The sequence below is a fragment of the Anthonomus grandis genome, chromosome 13, assembly GCF_022605725.1.
Source record: "Anthonomus grandis grandis chromosome 13, icAntGran1.3, whole genome shotgun sequence".
In the NCBI taxonomy this organism is placed as follows: domain Eukaryota; kingdom Metazoa; phylum Arthropoda; class Insecta; order Coleoptera; family Curculionidae; genus Anthonomus; species Anthonomus grandis.
The window spans coordinates 24,284,955-24,309,045 of record NC_065558.1 but is presented as its reverse complement, the minus strand read 5'-3'; the positions used below and the strand labels follow the sequence as shown (position 1 = coordinate 24,309,045).

The window sequence follows — 24,091 nt, the reverse complement described above, 5'->3', positions numbered from 1 at the left end:
GGAAATTTTTTTTTTTCAAAAAATAACTTCATCTTTTACCTTTCATATGCCATATAACCGAAATTTTTGGGAACTATACAGGGCGAGCAATAATGTACTTTACCCATGAAGGTCCGACCCGAAAATCACATTTTATTTAATAACTTTTTAGTGGTGGCACCTGGACCATTTATATTCTCAGGGATTAAATACTTTAATAACCCCATTATTTGTGTAAAATTACAATCTTCCAACATTAATAGGTTCTGAGCAATTCGAATTTTCGCGTTTAATTCATTTGCGGCGTCCCTGTACATGGTGAAAAGATCAAACAACATCTAAAGGATCCGAAATTTTGTTTTACAACACATACTAAAATTTCAGGGTTCCAGCGATAGTACAAGTACCCGAAAAATGCAATTTTATGAAAAAAGTCCATTTTTTTGCGTTTTTGCAGGTAATTGGAGGTGTCAACCTAAACTCTGATGAAATGGCTGGTGGGAACAATACTTTGACGCATGGTGGATACAAATTTTTTGCTCGTGACAGGTGGCCGGGACTTGGTTGGGTTTTTTGTAAAATTATGAATGAAAATGAACCGGAAACGATCAGGGAAAGGAAGCACCGAATCAGAAAATGAATGGGCTTTCCGAATCTGTGCATATCAATTGGGGAAATTGTGTATTGCGGCCAGGAAAATTCGGCAAACATTTTGACGTCTTCGAAAAATGCCGTTTTTTTGAAATGTCAGTGTCTTTATACCGGGGTGAGACGAAATGAAATTTGCCCGATTATTTTATTAAAATTATTCGAATATATACACGGGTCAGTCGTAATGATCTATTTAATTTAAAATAAAAATTTAGATATTTGGTGAGTTTTTACTATTTAGTTTATTATTAATAAATGTTAACAATTCTTAAACATTGCTTTTGGGATATAAATAAAAATTTTTTGAAATTATTTATTTTTAAGGTTAGTCGAGTATCATAACTTTTTTGGTATTGGTGCGATTTGGTTGAAATTTGGTACCTAGTACCTATTTCGGATAAGATTAATAAATTTTTACAGATATTTGACATGACTATGTTTTAAGGTCACGTGACTACCGTAACTTTTTAACTATTGGTCTGATTTGATTGAAATTTGGTATTTGGGGTTTAGTTAGGATGCAATTATTAATTTTTCACAGATATTTGACATTTGACTTCCGGGTCACGTGACTATTGTAACTTTTTTGCTATGAGTCCGATTGGGTTCAAATTTGGTACTTGGGCTTTATTTAGAATGCAATTATTAATTTTTGACTAATATTTGACATTTGACTTCCGGGTCACGTGACTATTGTAACTTTTTTGCTATGAGTCCGATTGGGTTCAAATTTGGTATTTATGCTTTATTTAGGACACAATTAATAAATTTTAACAGATAATTGACAAATTATATTTTAAAGTCACGTGACTTTCATAACTCTTTTGCTATTGATCCGATTGGGTTGAAATTTAGTATTTGGGCTTTATTTAAGATGCCAGTAATACATTTTGACAGAAATTTGACATATTGAATTTTAAAGTCACGTGACTTTCATAACTTTTTTGCTATTGATCCGATTGGGTTCAAATTTGGAATTTGGGGTTTATTTAGGATGCAATTGTTGATTTCTTACATAATTTTAAAATATTAAGTTCTAGAGTCACGTGACTATCAACATTTCCTATTCGATTGAAATTTGCTATTAGATGATATGTATATATTTGTAGATAATATTTTGTATTACCCTATTCCTTTTATCTTAATTAGTTAAATTATTTCTTAAATTTGCCTTTAAAAAAAAAATTAAAAAAATCATCGGTTCGAATACATAGGCTTTAAAGGGAACTTATCTTCTTTCGTAATATTGTAGCATTATTATAGATTTTGAAAAATTTTGTCATAAGGCTTTTTCATTACTTTTTGAATGGTCTTTAGCCAGAAAAAAGAAATTTTGAATTTGGAGCATGTTTTGAAAAATTTTCATTTTGACCCCGGATTTTGTTCGAAAATCGAAAAATGCAAAGAAATAGGTTTTCTGTTTATTTTAGAGTCAAATTGGTAATAATCTTTTTTAAAGATACTCTGAAGTAGTACAGGATAGAAAAATAAAAAATTTAAATTTTTCCATAGGGCTCTTGATATTTCGATATTTATGATTAATAGTTTTTTACAATTTTCTCCGATTCTGTGATAGCTAGAATCAATTCGTTTTAACGCACGGATACCTCGTAATATTCCCGAAAACTTTTGTTTAAGACAAAAAGTTGTCAGAGTTATATTTTATTTAGAAAAAAATAAAAACCATTTTTTTTTTAATTTTTCGTGGGTATACCCCTTTCGATTTTCGACCAAAAAAAAAAATGTTTTTTTCTAGGGTTTTTTTTTGTGAAAATTACAAGTTTAGGGCTAAAACTAAAATTTGTCATAAATTATTTTAAGAAGAAAAATTATACCGTGGGAAAAAACCAGTTTTCTTTTGTTTTTCCCACATTTTTACTTATATCTCGGCTTCTATAGCTTCGATTCAATTCGTTGATGGTTTCTTTTATTTCTTATTCTCCTCCTGTCAATTCTTTTGATATTTTATTACTATTACATTTCAAAATAAAAAGAAAAATTGAAACAAATCGACGTAAAATCCCTGTTTGTTCTATTTAAATAAATAGACCCTTATGGGAACTTCTCTCTGAATTTGGTATTTATGGTTTATTTAGGATACAACTAATAAATTATGACATTTAAGTTTCAGCCTAGGTCACGTGACTACCGTAACTTTTTTGCTATTGGTCCGATTCTGTTCGAATTTGGTATTCAGGCTTTATTTAGAATACAATTAATATACTTTCACAGATATTTGAAATATAAGACATTATACTGACACACAACGCGACTATATAACAAATTATGGTTCTTTGAAGCATGATACCCCAACCACTGGTCATCTCTTTCCTTGGCATATAAACGTAGGTACACTTGATAATTTGCGATTTTTTTTAAGAAATCCTTTAAGGCCCATCACTGACAAGTCCTAAAGGTTCCAAACTGGTCCCCACGGACCAAAAGTATAGGAGCGAAGCGACTATACTTGTTATATAGGAGCGTCAGCGACTATATTATGAGCGTCACCTAGACCTCGCGCGATCGTGTTTTTTGGGATATAAAAATTCATAACTTTGGCTGTATGGCTAGTGAAACGATGAAATTTGGCATGTGGCCTCTCAATACATTGGGAATGATGGATCCGTAAACAATTTTTTTTTTCGGTACCCACAAAGAGAGCGGTGCCGAGTTGAAGTCAAAAATTCGCAAAAAAATGGGTAAAATTCGAGTTTCTCACGAGATCTCAAGTTTAAAGCGTTCAATCGAGCTGAAATTTTCAGGATATAGGGGTTCTTGGGGGTTACAGGTCTGTATACTTTTTGGGCCAGATCCGTATACAGGGTGATTTACTATAAGCGATCAAAGTTGAGTAAAAAAAAAATTCAAAATGGTCCAGAGGCTAAAAGATAATTTTTATAAAAAAAGTTTTTCGGCGAAAAGACTTAGTTTTATGAGAGAAATAACATATTTAGAGCTTTTTTTTCAAAAAAATTTTTTTAACGAGTTATGGCATTTTCAGTTTTTTTGAATTTGCCGCCAAACGAAACTTATTTCGGGAAAAAGAAAATTTTCAAAAAATAGCTTCATCTTTTATCTTTCAAATGCCATATAACCGAAATTTTTGCGAACCATACAGGGCGAGCAATAAAAAAATGTTCCCATGAAGGTCAAAAAAATTGACAAAAAAAAATTACATTTTATTTAATAACTTTTTAAGGGTGACACTTGCAGATTTGAAACTTTCAACGTTTATAATACTTTTTAAGAGCTTTTTTTTGATATACTCTACAGTCATCTACGTAGAGTAGTTTTTGCTCTACACCTTTTTTTAACTTTGACGCTTAATACTGGCATACCTATGTAACGTAGGAAGACCATTTTTGCCTTCAGACATGCGGAATTTATCTGGCTATAATATACTATATACCGTTTTGTTTGAAATATCACAATTTTCCAAGAAAATTTAATTTTTTATGAAAAGTGCCAAAAATGGACCAGTGGAATGCTGTACCCCCCCAGTGCCGGATGATCATGGTACAATCCATAAGTGGTCTAGCACCCAACAAGCACGTCACCCAGGCAATGAAACCTGCGCTTTTCGACCGTTTCCGTTCGAAAATAAGACCCTTTTTATAATCGAAATTTGACTACTAAAACCACCTGGAATCGGTCCAGAATTGATGTTAAACTGTTCCTAAGGCTTTATACTATTTTTCCATGTACAAATCATGAGGTAAAAACCTTTTTTTATACCCTAAAACATCGTCTGAAAATGGTCGATTTTGACGTCTACGGGCGATTTTAATGCCGACCTTTACCGCAGTTTTGATGACATCAGTGACATGACGTCAACGTGAATGAATCGGCTCGGTCTTGCTTCTTATTTTCATTGATTAAATACTTAAATTAGCTCAGAATTTCCCGAAATCGGTATGGAATAATTCTAGAGACTCTGGAGAATCCGATTATGTGCATATCTTTTACCAAGTCGCCTTCCTTTAGCTGTGATCATTCGACAAAGTTGTAAAGTTTTAGAATTTACCGTGTTTTCATGCGACGGAAGGACTCATACATGGCATTTTGGGTGCGGGAGTGAAAGTTTAATTACTATTTATTTATTTTAACACAAAATCTAACTGTGGACTGTGGATCATTGTTATTATTTGCATTGTGAAGAAAACGCAAGCGTTAAAGGTAGGCCTTAATGTAATATGAGGAGCTTCAATGACAACCTAACCTCTACATGTATTATGTAAATAAATAACAAGACCAAAAAGGAAAAAATATTGAACTTATTAGTTAGAATAAGGCCCAAAATGTGAAAGATTGGCAAATTTCCGCTTAACTAAACGCTGTAAATGTTATATTACACCTTGCATATAAGCATATAATCAGTTTTCACCCAAGAGGTGTGTAACCTTAAAAGAGTAAGGAAATTCAACTACAGTTATGTGTCCCTAGTAAAATATGAATAACAAATAGATATCTGTATGGTCTAACAATTAGCGTCCATGCAAGGGTATCTTAATGGTTTTGCTCATGACTGGCAGCAGGCCACTTAGTCTGAATGCTCAGGTCAGCGAGATGCCAGGCTTTAAAACATCTAAGAGGATAATCGAAGCAGTAGATAGCATCCAGTTGTGGCACTATCGAAGGGGAGGAATGCAGATTCTGGCAGCTAGATGTTTCAAGTGTTGAGTTGATGATAAGGTGGAAGATGGTGGTGAAAAGAAGCGGAAAAAGCCAGTCCAAAACTGGAGAGACTTTTTTTTATCTTATTGTTGTTGTTCTATATTCTATATTATTTAGATACCAAAGATAGTTTCCTTACAGAGAAGTATTTATATATCATATAGTTTAGTACATATTAAACATCATATTAGTGATTACTCCACACACAAAATTGTACAATTTTCATTTTACGAGAAATAGAGAACATATATATACAAATTTTTATAGGATACACAAGGTTAAGTGTTGGGTTTCCTTCTTTGCTCCCAAACTCTATAAGGCTCTCCCTGCTACCATTAAACTGTTACCTACCAAGTTTTTTACTGCAATATAAATTTACTATAAAACAATATCTATTGAAAAAATGTTTTTTCTCAATACAAGAATTTCTAAATGATGATTTCTCATTTATGTAATTATAATATAAAACTTTTAGGCTTTAAATCCTTTGATTAATAATAATATTAAGAAGTGTAAAGATTTTCTCTGCGACATATGTGAGCACCTTTGTGTATATGGCATTAACAAATTATGTTTATGTTTAAATTAGGTGTAAAAACAGCTGCTTTTGTAAAATGTCTCTTTTCTATCACATAAAGTGATATGTACTTACATAAGTTCATGAAATAAAGATGATTTTACTTAATTATTTAACTGTGTTCACCATTTATTTTTCCTACCTTAAAGATTGAAATAATATAGCGGGTTGGGTTGGGTTAGAAGGGCAGAAAAACCTATAAACTTACTGGGTTTTCATGTAAACATTACAGCTATGTGGGGTTAGAGTCTGATAATGATGAGTGAACTCATCGAAACACATAAACTTGGAATATTTAAGAGAATTGGGTAAGTATTCTAAGGGTAAGTATAAATTGTAAAATAGCTAATGTAACAAAAATATTATAAATGATTTAACATATTTATTTGACCGAGAGCATTATGAGAAACCAAAAGATAATTGTAAGTGTGCTTCAAGGGTTAGTCCTTGGATTTTTGTTGTCCTCTTTTTCAGCTAGCATATCAATTTGACAACCAGATATGTTTGCTGTTCTGCAAGACATTGTAACTTTTTAATGACCTAAGTAAATATCTTAAAAGACTTTCTAAATAAATTAAAAACATTGATTTAACAAGATGTATTATAATTAAGCAAAAGAATAAAGCAGTTCTTAAGTAAAGTATGTAAGAATATTCAGGTATAAATAGGACTGTCTATGAAACATTTTGGATTAAGTGTACAAATTTAAACTGATCGCCACTTATAAACAGTAGCTCTTAGAAAACTGTCTCAATAATAGTATCTGCTTTATATGAGAGTAAAGATTGTTTGCCTAAAAAGTGTAAATTTTAATTGTATGTTTTGAAATGTAAACTATTTATTATAGACATTTTGATGAAAATTAAAGATATGTATAAAATGGATAATAAATGTATGCTAATGACTGCAAAGTAATATAAAGCAAATTTGGTTTTTGCCTTAAGGAATGGAATCTTGAATAAAACTCAACCTTTATTATAGATCATTTTTCTCTTTAATTATTAAAAGTAAATAACTGTATGACAAAAGTTGATAAAACAATAAACAGGTTATGGAATATAAACATGAAGTAAGCTTTATTTTCTACCCAACAATAGGGTTTTAGGTCCAGTTGAAAAATTCTCGTGCCTTTTTGCCTATTCAAGATTTGAAACAAATAAAGTATATATAATTACATATGTATATTTCATTCAAATAACATTAAGTATATAAATTATAAATGCATCCAACTTCTGGTGAAAAAATCCAGTATTAAGTGAAACTTCATTGAAATATTGCTCTGTTCCACAACAAAAAAGTTGATTGTCTACAGTTTGTGTCACAGTTCGGTTGTTATATTCCTGTTTACTTCTAATTTTTATTTCCTTCCTCATATGACTGCACCTACTCCATCAAACACATTTCATGATCTCTGGGGAATCCTAACATACTTTATGTAATTTATTTATTTATGGCTGTGTAGTCTAATCAACAGTAAAGACAGGCAGTTCTTCCTGGTTTCCCAATTTCATCAATATGGTAGAATCTCAATGATTTCTTGATAGATGTCCTTAAGTACATGGTCTGAGCCCCATTAAACACATTTCATGAACTCTGCGGAATCCTAACATACTTCAATTAGCTTATTTATTCCTGGTTGTGTGGTATACTAATCAGCAGTTAAAACATGCAATTCCTCCTGGTTTACAACTAATGGGTCCCACAGCCCTTGAATTGTTGACCAGGATGAAAACAAATCATACTGTGTAATCATTCTAGGTACACAAAAGTTCACACAGGCAAGATATACAATGTAAACTTGAATGAAATTATGAGATTTTTATCAGTCTTATTTAGCAAAGTTATTGTTTTTTCTCATACATATTTGCACAATATAAGTTACATATTTATATAAAACTTATAAAATACATATAGGTATGCATCTTCATACACATAAGCTACGTCCGATCGTTTTTAGCGACCGAAATCGAAAACGCAGCATATGCCGGTTGTCAACAACAACATTATAGTCCGCGCTCCATGTTATTTAATCAATATAATGCCTGTTTCACACGCCTTTACTCAGGCTGCGTATCGGATGCGTTGTGGTAGATCCGTTTACGCTTTGAAAGGGCGACTCTGCCGAGACGTTCAATTTTGATTTTGCTTTATTTACAAATGAGAATATTTTATTTATCTGATTGATTTATTGTTTAAAATATGTATAGACGCCGTTAATAATTATATAAATGCATTATTAGACTTTTCTCCCTATATTGTAGTCTTTTACTTATATAAATTTAATCAATTAATAAATTAACAACTTTCTCAGTCGGTGCTAAAGAAGTGGATCCAATGTTTAAATAATCAGTGAAATGGAAATGAATGGAATGGAATTGGAAAGGTAAAATCCATTTTAGGTCGTTTTGAGACAACTCATCTTCAAAAATTTTTACATTCCACAAGTCAGATATTAGAATTTTTTGGGAATAATAACTCATAAGCTCTTAAAAATTTGTTATGAAATCAAGTTGCCCAAAGGCTTCATTGGCAAGTTCATTACTTTTTTGTTGTTCACTATTTCTTTCGTCTGGACTTTCTCTAGGAAGTGGCACTTTTTGTGTTAAATATGCAGGTAAATTTGGAAAAATTTGAGACACTGCTGAGCAAACTAATCTTGCTTTAAGTCTAATCTTAGTGAGTGTGCCATCAAGTAAAAGTTAATCATCTTCACGGATAATATAATTCCGGTCAAAATGCTTAGCACAAACCACAGAATATTGAGTAGGAGCCCAATTATCTCTACGTATGGCTTTTAGCCATTTAATTTTAAGTTGTTCATCTTTGGGCAAGCCAAAAACAGAACAACTTGCCTCCCCTGCTTTTAAACTACTTTTGTAATTAGATTTACTTCCGGGAACAGAGCAGGGACTTGCATGTTCAAAGGATTCGAATGAAACTTTTTTATGTAATTAATAACTTTTTTGCTATTGATCCGATTGGGGTGAAATTTGGTATTTGGGGTTTATTTAGGATGCAATTAATAAATTTGGACAGATAATTGACATTTGAGGTCTAGGTCACGTGACATCGTAACTCTTTTGCTATTGATCCGATTTGGTTGAAATTTGGTATTTAGAATTTATTTAGGATGCAATAAATATACGTTGACAGATATTTCACATTAACACATTATATTGACATACAACGCGACTATATAACACATTATGGTTCTTTGAAGCATGATACCCCAACAACTGGTCCTCTTTTTCCTTGGCATATAAACTTTGGCCCCCTGACTGACCAAACTTAAGTACACCTGATATTTTTTGATTTTTTTAAGAAATTCTATATGGCTCTTCACAAACAAGACCTAAAGGTTCCAAACTGGTCCCCACGGACCAAAAGTATAGGAGCGAAGCGACTATACTTGTTATAAGAGCGTAGCTCTTATGGAGGGCCGCTACTTTTGGGGAGTTTTCGCACGACCTCGGGACTCGGCGGACAAAAGTGCTTATAACTTTTTTTCTAATTAGGGTAGAGAAGTGATTTTTATATTTTTATAATGTAGATATATGAGGCTACAACTCTATTATCTACAAATTTTCATTTGTTTTTTTGTTTAGGAGGGGGAAGCCTTAAAACTCAAAAAAAAATTTTTGCTCGATTTTTTCCACGTGTTTCGATACAGGTCGCAACGGTTGTTTGAATTTTATGAAATTTAACGGGTCGATTAGACCTCATCTCTAGATGGACTGTATACTTTTTGGTAATTCTCAGCACACGGGAAGTATTTTTTTTTAACGCTCAAAGTTTCAAACATTTGTGATATTCTAGCCCCTCTGACGGTTTAACGGTATCTTTCCGGAAACAGTGACTCACAGAAGATGTGTGCGCCTTATCGAGAGCTACAATTTTTATTTAGGACTTTTTTTAAAAAAATTTTTTGTTTAGGAGAAAAACCAAAAAAACCTTAAAAAATTGACTTTTTTTAGTTTTTTCTCTGTGAAATTTTTATGGTGCAAAATTTTAAAAAAATTTATTTGGATTAATTGAACCTGCGTTCTTTCCGAATAAAACGGTGTATTAAGTTTAAGGCTATCGTTTATACAGGGTGAGAAGCCCTCAGTTGAAAATACCCTTTTTCACACTTTTTTTTTTCAAATATTAATAACTTTTTAGTGGAGGCACTTAGAGGTTTCATTCAATTGGAGCATTTAAAGAACCTTTTAAAAGCAATTTTTTGACACACTCTACAATCATCTACGCAGAGCAGTTTTTGCTCTACACTATTTTTTGACTTTGAGGCCTAATACCGCAATGGCTATGCCACCTACGAAGACCATTTTTGCCCTCAAACACGCGGAATTTATCTGGCTATAATCCACTAAATCCGTTTTGTTTCAAATATCACCATTTTCCAAGAAAATGCAATTTTCCATGAAAGGTCCCAAAATATCGGTCAGCTGAATATTGGTACCCCTACGGGCCCGATGATCAGGGTATAAAAACTAATGTGGTCTAGCACCCAACAAGTGCGCGTCTCCATGGCAGCGAAACCGGCGATTTTCGCCCGTTTCCACTTAAAATAAGACCCTTTTTATAATCGAAATTTGACTACTAAAACTGATTGGAATCGGTCCAGAATTGATGTTAAACTGTTCCTAAGGCTTTATACTATTTTTCCATGTACAAATCATAAGGTAAAAACCTTTTCTTATACCCGAAATCATCGTCTGAAAATGGTCGATTTTGACGTCTACCCGCGATTTTGATGCCGAGTTTTACGGCGGTTTTGACAACATGACATGACGTCAACGTGAGCAGTCAACGTCAACGTGGATGTATCGGCTCGGACTTGCTTCTTATTTTTATTGATAAAATGCTTAAATTAGCTCAGAATTTCCTGAAATTGGTGTGAAATTATTCAAGAGACTCTGTAGAATCCGATTATGTGCATATCTTCTATCAAATCAAGTTCTTTTAGCCGTGATAATTCTTGTGACAGTGTTTTCATGTGACAAAAGGACTCATACATGGCATTTTGGGTGCGGGAGTGGAGGTTTAATGTGGACTATTTATTTATTTTACCACAAAATCTAACTGTGGATCATTGTTATTATTTGAATAAGTTGTAAAGAAAACGCAAGCCTTAAAGGTAAGCCTTAATGTAATGTGAGCTTTAATGCAATGACAACCTAACCTCTGTCATGAGTGTCATGTACTAAGTAAATAAATAATAATACCAAAAAGGAAAAAATATTGCACTTATAAGTTGGAATAAGGTCCAAAATGTTGAAGATTGGCAAATTTCCGCTTAACTAGACGCTGTAAATGTTATATTACACCTTGCATATATTATAAGTTGTCAGCATTTCAAGCAAGAGGTGTGTGTAACCTTAAAAGAAAGAAAATTCAACTACATTTATGTGTCCCTAGTAAAATATGAATAACAAATAGATATCTGTATGATCTAACAATGAGTGTCCATACAAGGGTATCTTAATGTTTTTGCTTCTGACTGGTAGCAGGCCACTTAGTCTGACTGCTCAGGTCAGCGAGATGGCAGGCTTTAAAAATCTAAGAGGATAACCGAAGCAGTTGATAGCATCCAGTTGTGGCACTATCCAATGGGAGGAATGCAGATTCTAGCAGCAAGATGTTTCAAGTATTGAATTCATGATAAGGTGGAAGATGGTGGTGAAAAGAAGCAGAAAAAACCAATCTAAAACTGGAGAGACTTTTTTTTATCTTATTGTTGTGGTTTAATATTCTTTATTACTTAGGTATCAAAGATAGTTTCCTTACAGAGAATTATTTATATATTACACAGTTTGATACATAATTAACAACATATTAGCGATTACTCCACTAACAAAAATGTACATGATCATTTCACAAGAAATACAGAACATATATATACAGATTTTTATAGGATATACAAGGTTAAGTGTGGGGTTTCCTTCTATGGTCCCAAACTCTATAATGCTCTCCCTGCTACCATTAAACTGTTACCTACCAAGTTTTTTACTGCAATATAAATTTACTATAAAACAATATCTATTAAAAAAATGTTTTTTCTCAATACAAGAATTTCTAAAAGATGATTTCTCATATATGTAATTATAATATAAAACTTTGAGGCTTTAAATCCTTTGATTATTAATAATATTAAGAAGTGTAAAGATTTTCTCTGATATATGTGAGGACCTGTGTGTATATGGCATGAATAAATTATGTTTATGTTTAAATTAGGTGAAAGAACAGCTATTTTTGTTAAATCTCTCTTTTCTATCACATAAAGTGATATGTAAGTGTGACATAAGTGTTCCGGAAATAAAGATGATTTTACTTAATTATATAACTGTGGTCACCATTTATTTTTCCTACCTAAAAGATTGAAATAATATAGCGGGTTGGGTTGGGTTAGAAGGGCAGAAAAACTTATAAACATAAACTTATTGGTTTTTCATGTAAACATTACAGCTATGTAGTGTTAGAGTCTGATGGTGATAAGTGAACATCATTAAAATGCATAACTCTTGACAAAAGATTGGCATTTTCATTTGTGGAGAAAAGTCTTCCCAACCAGCTATATTATAGCCACTCCACTTCAAGAATGGACTTGGAATATTTAAGAGAATTGGGTGAGTATTCATGTTCTTTTACTACTGGAAAATAAAACTGTAAAATAGCTAATCTAGTGAAAATATTATAAATGATTTAACATATTTAATTGACCGAGAGCATTATGAGAAACTAAAAGATACTTGTAAGTGTGCTTCAAGGGTTAGTCTTTGGAATTCTATTGTTCTCCCTTTCAGCCAGTGTACCAATTTAGAAACCAGATATGTTTACTTTTCTGCAAGACATTGTAACTTATTAATGACCTAAGTACATATCTTAAAAGACTTTCTAAATAAATTAAAAACATTGATTAAACAAGATATATTATGATTAAGCAAAAGAATAATGCACTCCTTTAGTTAAGTATGTAAGAACATTCAGGTATAAATACTGTCTACTAAATATTTCAGATTAAGTGTATGTAGAAATTTAAACTGATCGCCAAATATAAACAGTAGTTCTTAGAAAACTGTTCCAATAATATCTGCTTTATATGAGGGTAGATTGTCAAAACTATTTATTATATGAAATTTTGATGAAAATTAAACATGTGTATGAAATGGATAATAATTATATATTGGTACATATTAAATAACATATTAGCGATTACTCCACAAACAAAAATGTACATGATCATTTTACGAGAAATAGAGAACATATATATATATACAGATCTTTATAGGATACACAAGGGTATGTGTGGGGTTTCTTTCTATGGTCCCAAACTCTATAATGCTCTCCCTGCTACCATTAAACTGTTACCTACCAAGTTTTTTACTGCAATATAAATTTACTATAAAACAATATTTATTGAAAAAATGTTTTTTCTCAATACAAGAATTTCTAAATGATGATTTCTCATATATGTAATTATAATCTAAAACTTTTAGGCTTTAAATCCTTTGATTAATAATAATATTAAGAAGTGTAAAGATTTTCTCTGTGACATATGTGAGCTCCTTTGTGTATATGGCATGAATAAATTGTGTTTATGTTTAAATTAGGTGAAAGAACAGCTATTTTTGTTAAATCTCTCTTTTCTATCAGATAAAGTGATGTGTAAGTGTAACATAAGTGTTTCTGAAATAAAGATGATTTTACTTAATTATTTACCTGTGGCCCCATTTATTTTACCTACCTAAAATATAGCGGGTTGGGAAGGGCAGAAAAACTTCCTGGTTTTTCATGTAAACATTACAGCTATGTAGTGTTAGAGTCTGATGATGATGCAACAAACATCAACTCATCAAAATGCATACCTCTTGACAAAAGATTGGCATTTTCATTTGTCGAGAAAAGTCTTCCCAACCCACTATATTATAGCCACTCCACTTCAACAATGGACTTCTACTTACAAAAAAAAAAAAAGATTTAAATAATATTGAATGTTTTTTCCTTTAACTTGGAATATTTAAGAGAATTGTGTGAGTATTCATGTTCTTCTTCTACTGGAAAATCAAACTGTAAAATAGCTAATCTAGTGAAAATATTATAAATGATTTAACATATTTTTTTGTAAAGTGGGCTAATATGAATGATCTCTCTTTAAGTATAAATAAGTGCTACTCAATTGGATTCTCTAGACTTAAAAATAAAATGAATAATATATACACTATTGATAACATAGTACTTAGTTCTCTTGACTCAATAAAGGATTTAGGAGTAGTCTTTGATACTCAGCTCAAATTTGGGGAACACTATGATCTTGTGGAGGGGAAGGCCTCTCAGATGTTAGGTTTTGTTTTACAAACTTGTCGTGACATGTCTATATCTACTTTGAAGATACTTTATTGTTCATTGGTTAGAAGTCATTTAGAGTATGCCTCGATCATTTGGTCTCCTTTTTATAATTGTCACAAAACGCAACTTGAAAGAGTCCAAAAGAGGTTTACCCAGTACTGTTCCTATGAGTTGAATATGCAGGAGAGCCTACTTGACATGGAGGCAATATTGGGACTTCAATCGTTGGAATCTAGAAGGATTCAAAGTGACCTCAGCTTTATGTATAAGGTTATTCATGGGCTTATTGATTGCCCTGCTCTCATCAACAGCTTTAATTTAAAGGTCCCTGCACGCACCCTAAGGAGACATGAACTGTTTGCTTTACCAATCTAACACTCCAACTATTCTTTACATTCTCCAATCTGTCCTAGTCTTGCCTATTTCAACTCTCACCCTGAACTTGATCCATTTGCAAGCTCACTGGATTTATTGGTCAACTGAGTCAAATATTTTAATTTATTGTTTTCTTATTGTGTTTATTTCTTGTGTATATGTTTTGAAGACTGTCTAATTATGTTCGTGAAAGTACTTTTATTATGTTAATTATATATCTTTTACTTTATTTAATATTGTAACCAAATCTTTTGTACAATGGGGTTTCCCATATATTGATTGAATAAATAAATATTTAATTGACTGAGAGCATTATGAGAAACTAAAAGATACTTGTAAGTGTGCTGAAAGGGTTAGTCTTTGGAGTTCTCTTGTCCTCCCTTTCAGCCAGTGTACCAATTTAGAAACCAGATATGTTTGCTTTTCTGCAAGGCATTGTAACTTATTAATGACCTAAGTACATATCTGAAATGACTTTCTAAATAAATTAAAAACATTGATTAAACAAGATATATTATGATTAAGCAAAAGAATAAAGCACTCCTTTAGTTAAGTATGTAAGAACATTCAGATATAAATACTGTATATGAAATATTTCTGATTAAGTGTATGTACAAATTTAAACTGATCGCCACATATAAACAGTAGCTCTTAGAAAACTGTTCCAATAATATCTGCTTTATATGAGGGTAGATTGTCAAAACTATTTATTATATGAAATTTTAAAATTAAACATGTGTATGAAATGGATAACAATCATATGGTAATAACTGCAGAGAAGAGCATAATGTGGTTTATGCCTTAAGGAATGGAATCTTCAAAAAAAAAAAACAACAACAACTACTATAGATCAATTTTCTCTTTAATTATTAAAACTAAATAACTGTATGACAAAATTTAATAAAACAATAAACAGGTCATGGAACATAAACATTAAATAAGTTTTATTTTCTAACCAAAAATAGAGACTTTGGGTCCAGTTGGAAGATTCTCGTGCCATTTTGCCTATTCAAGATCTGAAACAAATAAAGTATATATAATTAGATATGCATATTTCATTGAGACAACACAAAGTATATAAATTATCTTCTGGTGAAACAATCCAGTAATAAGTAAAACTTTATTAAAATATTGCTCCGTATTACTCACAACAAAAAAGCTGATTCATATCCCTTCAAACACATTTCATGATCTCTGGGGAATCCTAACATACTTCCTGTAGCTTATTTATTTCTGGCTGTGTACTCTAACCAACAGTAAAGACAGGAAGTTCTTTCTGGTTTCCCATTTTCATCAATATGGTAGAATCTCAATGATTTCTTGATGGATGTCCTTAAGTGCAGGGTCTGAGCCCTATCAAACACATTTCATGATCTCTGGGGTATCCTAACATACTTCATTTAGCTTATTTATTTCTGGTTGTGTAGTCTAATCAGCAGTTAAAACATGCAATTCTTCTCCTACAACAAATGGGTCCCATAGCTGTTAAATTGTTGACCAGGATGAAAACAAATCATACCTTGTAATAATTCTAGGTACACAAAACAAAGGCCACACAGGCAAAATATATGCGAACTTGAATGAAGTTATGAGATTTTCATCAGTTTTATTTAGCAAATAATTTGTGTTGAAGTTTTCCAATAAATATTAGTTAAAAAATAATAATTTCTCAAGGTGAATTATATTATTGTTTTATTGGGTTGACATTGACATCTGAATTTAACTGACTTGTCAAATTCAGATGTCATTGAGCATTGCTGTTTGAGCTTGGCATGTCATGGGCGCACTAAAATTTATTTTTTCACGGTCGGTTTGATAAATTATATAATTTAATATTTTGGCAGCAAAATTCATATACCTAGTTCTAATTGTTTTTTTTGAATTTAGGGTTTGGGCGACATAGGGTAAGTTTAGTAGATAAATTTCATTGCAGGGGTTGTTAAAGCAAGTGACGGTTATTTTATTTCAATGGTTTATTTTACTAGCTTAATTTTAGCTTCTATTCATCTTTCCATTTACCTAATTGACTTTCAAAATGAAAATGGAAAATAGAACAGTCGACGTGAAAATTCTTTTATCCAATCCCAATACACAGATTATTATACGGTCTAATCTTTTCCTTTTCTATTGTGGCACTCCCATAAATTGTAAAAAAATTTGTCAATAAGCTTTTTTACTATTTTTTGAATGATCTTGAACCAATAAAAAAATTAAATTGGGAGCATATTTTGAAAAAATGTTCATCTTGAACACGGACTTTCTTCGAGAATTGAAAAATGCAAATAAATAGGTTTTCTGTTCATTTTAGAGTCAAATCGGTTATAACCTTTTTTAATCCTTCCCTGTCGATTTTCGAACAAAATGTTTTTCTTTGGTTTTTTTTACTAGAAATTATCTGTTTAGGGCTTACATTAAAATTAGTCAATAGCCATTTTAAGAAAAAGAAAGTGATATAGTGGGAAAAAACAAGTTTTCTTTTGTTTTTTCCAATGTTTCATTAATATCTCGGCTTCTGTAGCTCCGATTCAATCCGTTAATGGTTTATTGTATTCCTTATTCCGTTTCTGATTATCATTTGCATATTTCATTGTATTAACCTTAATATAAAGGCCAATATAAAATAAAGGATATTAGAAAAGATATATGGCAAAACCAGTTTGAAATATTTCAATGCAGGATTTTATGAAACATGATTTGCCAAAAATTTATGTTTTATTTAGGTAAAATTATTGAATTTTTACAAAGGGTTGATATATTATGCATAGGTGTGTGCTAGAGTCTTATTATTTATTTCAGCGTACTTACTCTCATCCCCATAAAAAACATCTTTATCAGGTGTGACCTAGACCTAGAAGTCTTCACCAACCTTCATCCTCCTGTATGACTGCATTTGACTCTCAATTTTTTGCTTGAAAAATGCATTAAAGCTTTCGAAATATATAAGAGAACACTACACATATCCTGAATCGAAAAAATAAGAAACATCAATGCTCTCAATAGAATGCAGGAAAACTAATGATAAAGCTAATGATAACAATAAAATAGTGCAAATTATGGTGTATTGGACCTAGAATAAGAGGAGATTATAATGAAATACATCGGTTGGTTTTCAAGGGAAGAATTTAGAGAAAAGGTGAATAGTGAGAATACACAACTCATTGCTCGAGGATCTACACAGATGGCTCATCCAACATCTTCAGAGCAGCTGTTTAACGAGTTGCTTGTCACTTGGATCACCAATCTTTGAAGGAAGACGGCTGAATGAAAAGAGTAGAGCGGAGCTCTTATCACATCATGATTCTTAGAAGCATGATACCCCAAAAACCGTAAAAACAAATGGTCGTTAAGCTCACAGCGTTGCCGGGGCAGCACCTGTTAAACAATCTTTTTAATTAGTTTCCTCTGACCAAAAGCTTTTCTACTGGTCCCAACTGATCAAAGTACGAGCGAAGCTCGTACTTGTTATATAGGAGCGTCTGCGACTATATTATGCACGCGGGCCCGGGTCCGAAAAATCGTGTTTTTTTGGAAATAAAAATTCATATCTTTGGCTGTATGGATAGCGAAACGATGAAATTTGGCATAGGGTCTCTCAATACATTGAGAATGATGGATCCGTAAACAATTTTTTTTTCCGGTACCACTAAACGGAGCGGTACTGTCTCAAAGTCAAAAATTCGTAAAAAAACCGGTCAAAATTCATTTTTGCACGAGATCTCAATTTTAACGCTGTCAAAAAAATTGAAATTTTTAGGCATAAAAGACTTTATAGTAATTCATGTCTGTATACTTTTTGGGCCCGATCGGTATACAGGGTGAGTTGTTATAAGCGAACAAAAGTGACTAAAAAAAAAATTCAAACTTCTCCAGAGCCTAAAAAAAAATTTTTATAAAAAAAGTGTTTCGGCGAAAAGACTTCGTTTTATAAGAGATTTAACATACTTGGAGCTTTTTTTTGTAAAAAATTTATTTTACGAGTTCTGGCATTTTCAGTTTTTTGGAATTTTCCGCTAAACGATACTTATTTTGGGAATTTTTTTTTTTTCAAAAAATAACTTCATCTTTTACCTTTCATATGCCATATAACCGAAATTTTTGGGAACTATACAGGGCGAGCAATAATGTACTTTACCCATGAAGGTCCGACCCAAAAATCACATTTTATTTAATAACTTTTTAGTGGTGGCACCTGGACCATTTATATTCTCAGGGATTAAATACTTTAATAACCCCATTATTTGTGTAAAATTACAATCTTCCAACATTAATAGGTTCTGAGCAATTCGAATTTTCGCGTTTAATTCATTTGCCACGTCCCTGTACATGGTGAAAAGATCAAACAACATCTAAAGGATCCGAAATTTTGTTTTACAACACATACTAAAATTTCAGGGTTCCAGCGATAGTACAAGTACCCGAAAAATGCAATTTTATGAAAAAAGTCCATTTTTTTGCGTTTTTGCAGGTAATTGGAGGTGTCAACCTAAACTCTGATGAAATGGCTGGTGGGAACAATACTTTGACGCATGGTGGATACAAATTTTTTGCTCGTGACAGGTGGCCGGGACTTGGTTGGGTTTTTTGTAAAATTATGAATGAAAATGAACCGGAAACGATCAGGGAAAGGAAGCACCGAATCAGAAAATGAATGGGCTTTCCGAATCTGTGCATATCAATTGGGGAAATTGTGTATTGCGGCCAGGAAAATTCGGCAAACATTTTGACGTCTTCGAAAAATGCCGTTTTTTTTAAATGTCAGTGTCTTTATACCGGGGTGAGACGAAATGAAATTTGCCCGATTATTTTATTAAAATTATTCGAATATATACACGGGTCAGTCGTAATGATCTACTTAATTTAAAATAAGAATTTAGATATTTGGTGAGTTTTTACTATTTAGTTTATTATTAATATATGTTAACAATTCTTAAACATTGCTTTTGGGATATAAATAAAAATTTTTTGAAATTATTGATTTTTAAGGTTAGTCGAGTATCATAACTTTTTTGGTATTGGTGCGATTTGGTTGAAATTTGGTACCTAGTACCTATTTTGGATAAGATTAATAAATTTTTACAGATATTTGACATGACTATGTTTTAAGGTCACGTGACTATTGGTACTTTTTTGCTATGAGTCCGATTGGGTTCAAATTTGGTATTTGGGCTTTATTTAGGATGCAATTATTAATTTTTGACAGATATTTGACATTTGACTTCCGGGTCACGTGACTATTGTAACTTTTTTGCTATGAGTCCGATTGGGTTCAAATTTGGTATTTATGCTTTATTTAGGACACAATCCACAAATTTTGACAGATAATTGACAAATTATATTTTAAAGTCACGTGACTTTCATAATTCTTTTGCTATTGATCCGATTGGGTTGAAATTTAGTATTTGGGCTTTATTTAGGATGCAAGTAATAAATTATGACAGAAATTTGACATATTGAATTTTAAAGTCACGTGACTTCCATAACTTTTTTGCTATTAATCCGATTGGGTTCAAATTTGGAATTTGGGGTTTATTTAGGATGCAATTATTGATTTCTTACAAAATTTTAAAATATTAAGTTCTAGGGTCACGTGACTATCAAAATTTCCTATTTGATTAAAATTTGCTATTAGATGATATGTATTTGTAGATAATATTTTGTATTACCCTATTCCTTTTATCTTAATTAGTTAAATTATTTCTTAAATTTGCCATTCAAAAAAAAAATTAAAAAATCATCTGTTCGAATACATAGGCTTTAAAGGGAACTTATCTTCTTTCATAATATTGTAGCATTATTATAGATTTTGAAAAATTTTGTCGTTAAGCTTTTTCATTACTTTTTGAATGGTCTTTAGCCAGAAAAAAGAAATTTTGAATTTGGAGCATGTTTTGAAAAAATTTTCATTTTGGGCCGGATTTTGTTCGAAAATCGAAAAATGCAAAGAAATAGGTTTTCTGTTCATTTTAGAGTCAAATCGATAATAACCTTTTTGAAAGGTATCCTGAAGTAGTACAAGATAGAAAAATAAAAATTTGAAATTTTTCCATAGGGCTCTTGATAATTCGATATTTATGATTATTAGTTTTTTACAATTTTCTCCGAATCTGTGATAGCTATAATCAATTAGTTTTAACATTCGAATACCTCGTAACATTCCCTAGAACTTTTGTTTAAGACAAAAAGTTATCAGAGTTATAGTTTATTTAGAAAAAAATAAAAACCATTTTTTCGCAATTTTTCATGGCTATACCCCTTTCGATTTTGGAGCAAAAAAAAATTTTTTTTCTTGGGTTTTTTTTACTGGAAAATGGCAACTTAGGGCTTACATTATAATTTGTCGGTTATCATTTTAAGATAAAAAATGCTACCTTGGGAAAAAACGAGTTTTCTTTTATTTTTTTTTACATTTTTACTAATATCTCGACTTCTATAGCTTCGATTCAATTCGTTGATGGTTTCTATTATTCCTTATTCTTCTCCTGTTAGTTCTTTTTATATTTTATTACAATTGCCTTTCGAAATAAAACTGAAAAATTTTAAAAATCGACGTAAATACATAGACTCTTATGGGACCTAATTTTACCTTTATATTGTGCCACTCGTATAAATCGTGGAAATTTTTGTTATTAGGCTTTTTTGCTAGTTTTTGAATGGTCTTTAACCAGAAAAAAGAAATTTTGAATTCGGAGCATATTTTGAAAAAATTGTCATTTTGACCCCGGATTTTGTTCGAAACGAAAGATGCAAAGAAATAGGTTTTCCGTTCATTTTAGAGTCAAATTGGTAATAATCTTTTTAAAAGATACTTTGAAGTAGTACAGGATAGAAAAATAAAAAATTGAAATTTTTCCATAGGGCTCTTGATAATTCGATATTTATGTTTAATAGTTTTTTCCAATTTTCTCCGATTGTATAATAGCTAGAACTGATTCGTTTTAACGCACGGATACCTCGTAATATTCCTGAAAACTTTTGTTTAAGACAAAAAGTTGTCAGAGTTATATTTTATTTATAAAAAAATAAAAACCATTTTTTCGAAATTTTTCATGACTATACCCCTTTCGATTTTCGATCAAAAAAAAAAAATTTTTTTCTTGGGTTTTTTTTGTGAAAATTACAAGTTTAGGGCTAAAACTAAGATTTGTCAATAATTATTTTAAGAAAAAAAATGATACCGTGGGAAAAAAGCAGTTTTCTTTTGTTTTTTCCCACATTTTTACTAATATCTCGGCTTCTATAGATTCGATTCAATTCATTGATGGTTTCTTTTATTTCTTATTCTCCTCCTCTCAATTCTTTTGATATTTTATTACTATTACATTTCAAAATAAACAGAAAAATTAAAACAAATCGACGTAAAATCCCTGTTTGTTCTATTTCAAGAAATAGACCTTTATGGGAACTTCTCTCTGAATTTGGTATTTATGGTTTATTTAGGATACAACTAATAAATTATGATAGATAACTGACATTTAAGGTTCAGCCTAGGTCACGTGACTACCGTAACTTTTTTGCTATTGGTCCGATTCTGTTCGAATTTGGTATTCAGGCTATATTTAGGATACAATTAATATACTTTGAGAGATATTTGAAATATAAGACAGTATATTGACACACAACGCGACTATATAACAAATTATGGTTCTTTGAAGCATGATACCCCAACAACTGGTCCTCTCTTACCTTGGCAGGTAAACGTTAGCCTCCCCGACTCACCTAAGTACACCTGATAATTTTTGATTTTTTTTTTTAATTCCCTTATGGCTTTTCACAAACAAGACCTAAAGGTTCCAAACTGGTCCCCACGGACCAAAAGTATAGGAGCGAAGCGACTATACTTGTTATAAGAGCGTAGCTCTTATAGAGGGCCGCTTCTTTTTGGGAGTTTTCGCACGACCTCGGGACTCGTCGGATAAAAGTGGTTATAACTTTTTTTCTAATTAGGGTGGAGAAATGATTTTTACCTTTTTATAATCTAAAAATATGAGGCTTTAATCTGATTATTTACAAATTTTCATTTGTTTTTTTGTTTAGGACTAAGACGCCTTCAAAGTCAAAAAATTTTTTTTGTCCAATTTTTTCAATGGGAATTCGATACAGGTCGCAGCGGTTCTTTGAATGTTATGAAATTTAACAGATCGATTACAGTTCATGGGCTACTTATCTGTATAGTTTTTGGTTATTCTCAGCACACGGGAAGTATTTTTTTTTAACGCTCAAAGTTTCAGACATGTGTGATATTCCAGCCCCTCTGACGGTTTAACTGTATCTTTCCGGAAATAGTGACTCACAGAAAATGTATGCGCCTCAACGAGAACTACAACTTTTATTAAGGACTTTTTTTGAAAAAATCTTTTTTTCTAGGAAAAAAATTAAAAAAACCCAAAAAAATTGATTTTTTTTAGTTTTTTCTGTGTAAAATTTTTATGGTGCAAAATTTAAAAAAATTTCATTTGGATTAATTAAACCTGCATCCTTTCCAAATAAAACGGTGTATTAAGTTTAACGCTATCATTTATACAGGGTGAGCAGCGCTCAGTTGAAAATACCCTTTTTCACACATTTTTTTTTCCAGCCTTAATAACTTTTTAGTGGCGCTACTTAGAGCCAAATGGCTTATGGGCGGTTTGTAGCGTGTGATAAGCAGAATCTTTTCCAATTTCAACCGTACTTCTAAGTAAAACCGTTTTTGAGTTATGAATTTTTTAACATTTTTTGACTTTGGAAATTAATTGTGCGCACCCGGTATGTGATAGAAGAACTAAAACCAATCGAGCAGATGCGCCATTCATTTTACTATAACATACTAAAATTTCATTTTTTCGCTATTTTTACAAGTACCCTAAAAGTAATTTTTTTTCAAAAAAGTCCCAAGTACGAAAAATCGTTAAAAATCTACCCACACAAGAGGTACATTCGAGTCACCCATGACCGGCGTTTGGGCCGGCGTGCGCATGGCAACGAACACGGCGATTTTCGCCGAAAAAAGACCCTTTTTATAATCGAAATTTAACTACTAAAACCGACTGGAATCGGTCCAGAATTGATGTTAAACTGTTCCTAAGGCTTTAAACTATTTTTCCATGTACAAATCATAAGGTAAAAACCTTTTTTTATACCCGAAATCATCGTCTGAAAATGGTCGATTTTGACGTCTACGCGTGATTTTATTGCCGACTTTTACGGCTGACTTTTACGTTTTGACAGCATGACGTCAACGTGGATGAATTGGCTCGGACTTGCTTCCTAATTTCATTGATAAAATGCTTAAAATAGCTCAGAACTTCCTGAAATTGGTACGGAATTATTCCAGAGACTCTGGAGAATCCGAATATGTGCATATCTTTTACCAAATCGGGTTCTTTTAGCCGTGATAATTCGACAACGTTTGACGTTTTAACATTTTCCGTGTAATATAATATAATATTCATGCGACACAGTGGCTATACAAGGCATTTTGCTAGACAAAAATTACAACACAGTGGGTCC

The 24,091-nt window shown here is 31.7% G+C and overlaps 2 long non-coding RNA genes across 2 annotated transcripts in view; one reads left to right on the top strand and one right to left on the bottom strand.

Moving 5' to 3' along the window:
- The window catches only part of LOC126743526 (uncharacterized), a 33,485-nt gene extending 13,585 nt beyond the window's left edge, over positions 1-19,900 (top strand). Inside the window, exon 3 of the long non-coding RNA XR_007662915.1 lies at positions 19,707-19,900. This is a non-coding gene — a long non-coding RNA (uncharacterized LOC126743526). The remainder of the gene's footprint in view (positions 1-19,706) is intronic.
- On the bottom strand, positions 15,444-17,210 carry LOC126743525 (uncharacterized). Its single transcript, XR_007662914.1, has 3 exons — positions 16,122-17,210; positions 15,752-16,062; positions 15,444-15,618 (listed from the first exon to the last, which is right to left on the bottom strand). It is a non-coding gene; the product is annotated as an uncharacterized LOC126743525 (long non-coding RNA).
- Positions 19,901-24,091: the final 4,191 nt, after the last annotated feature.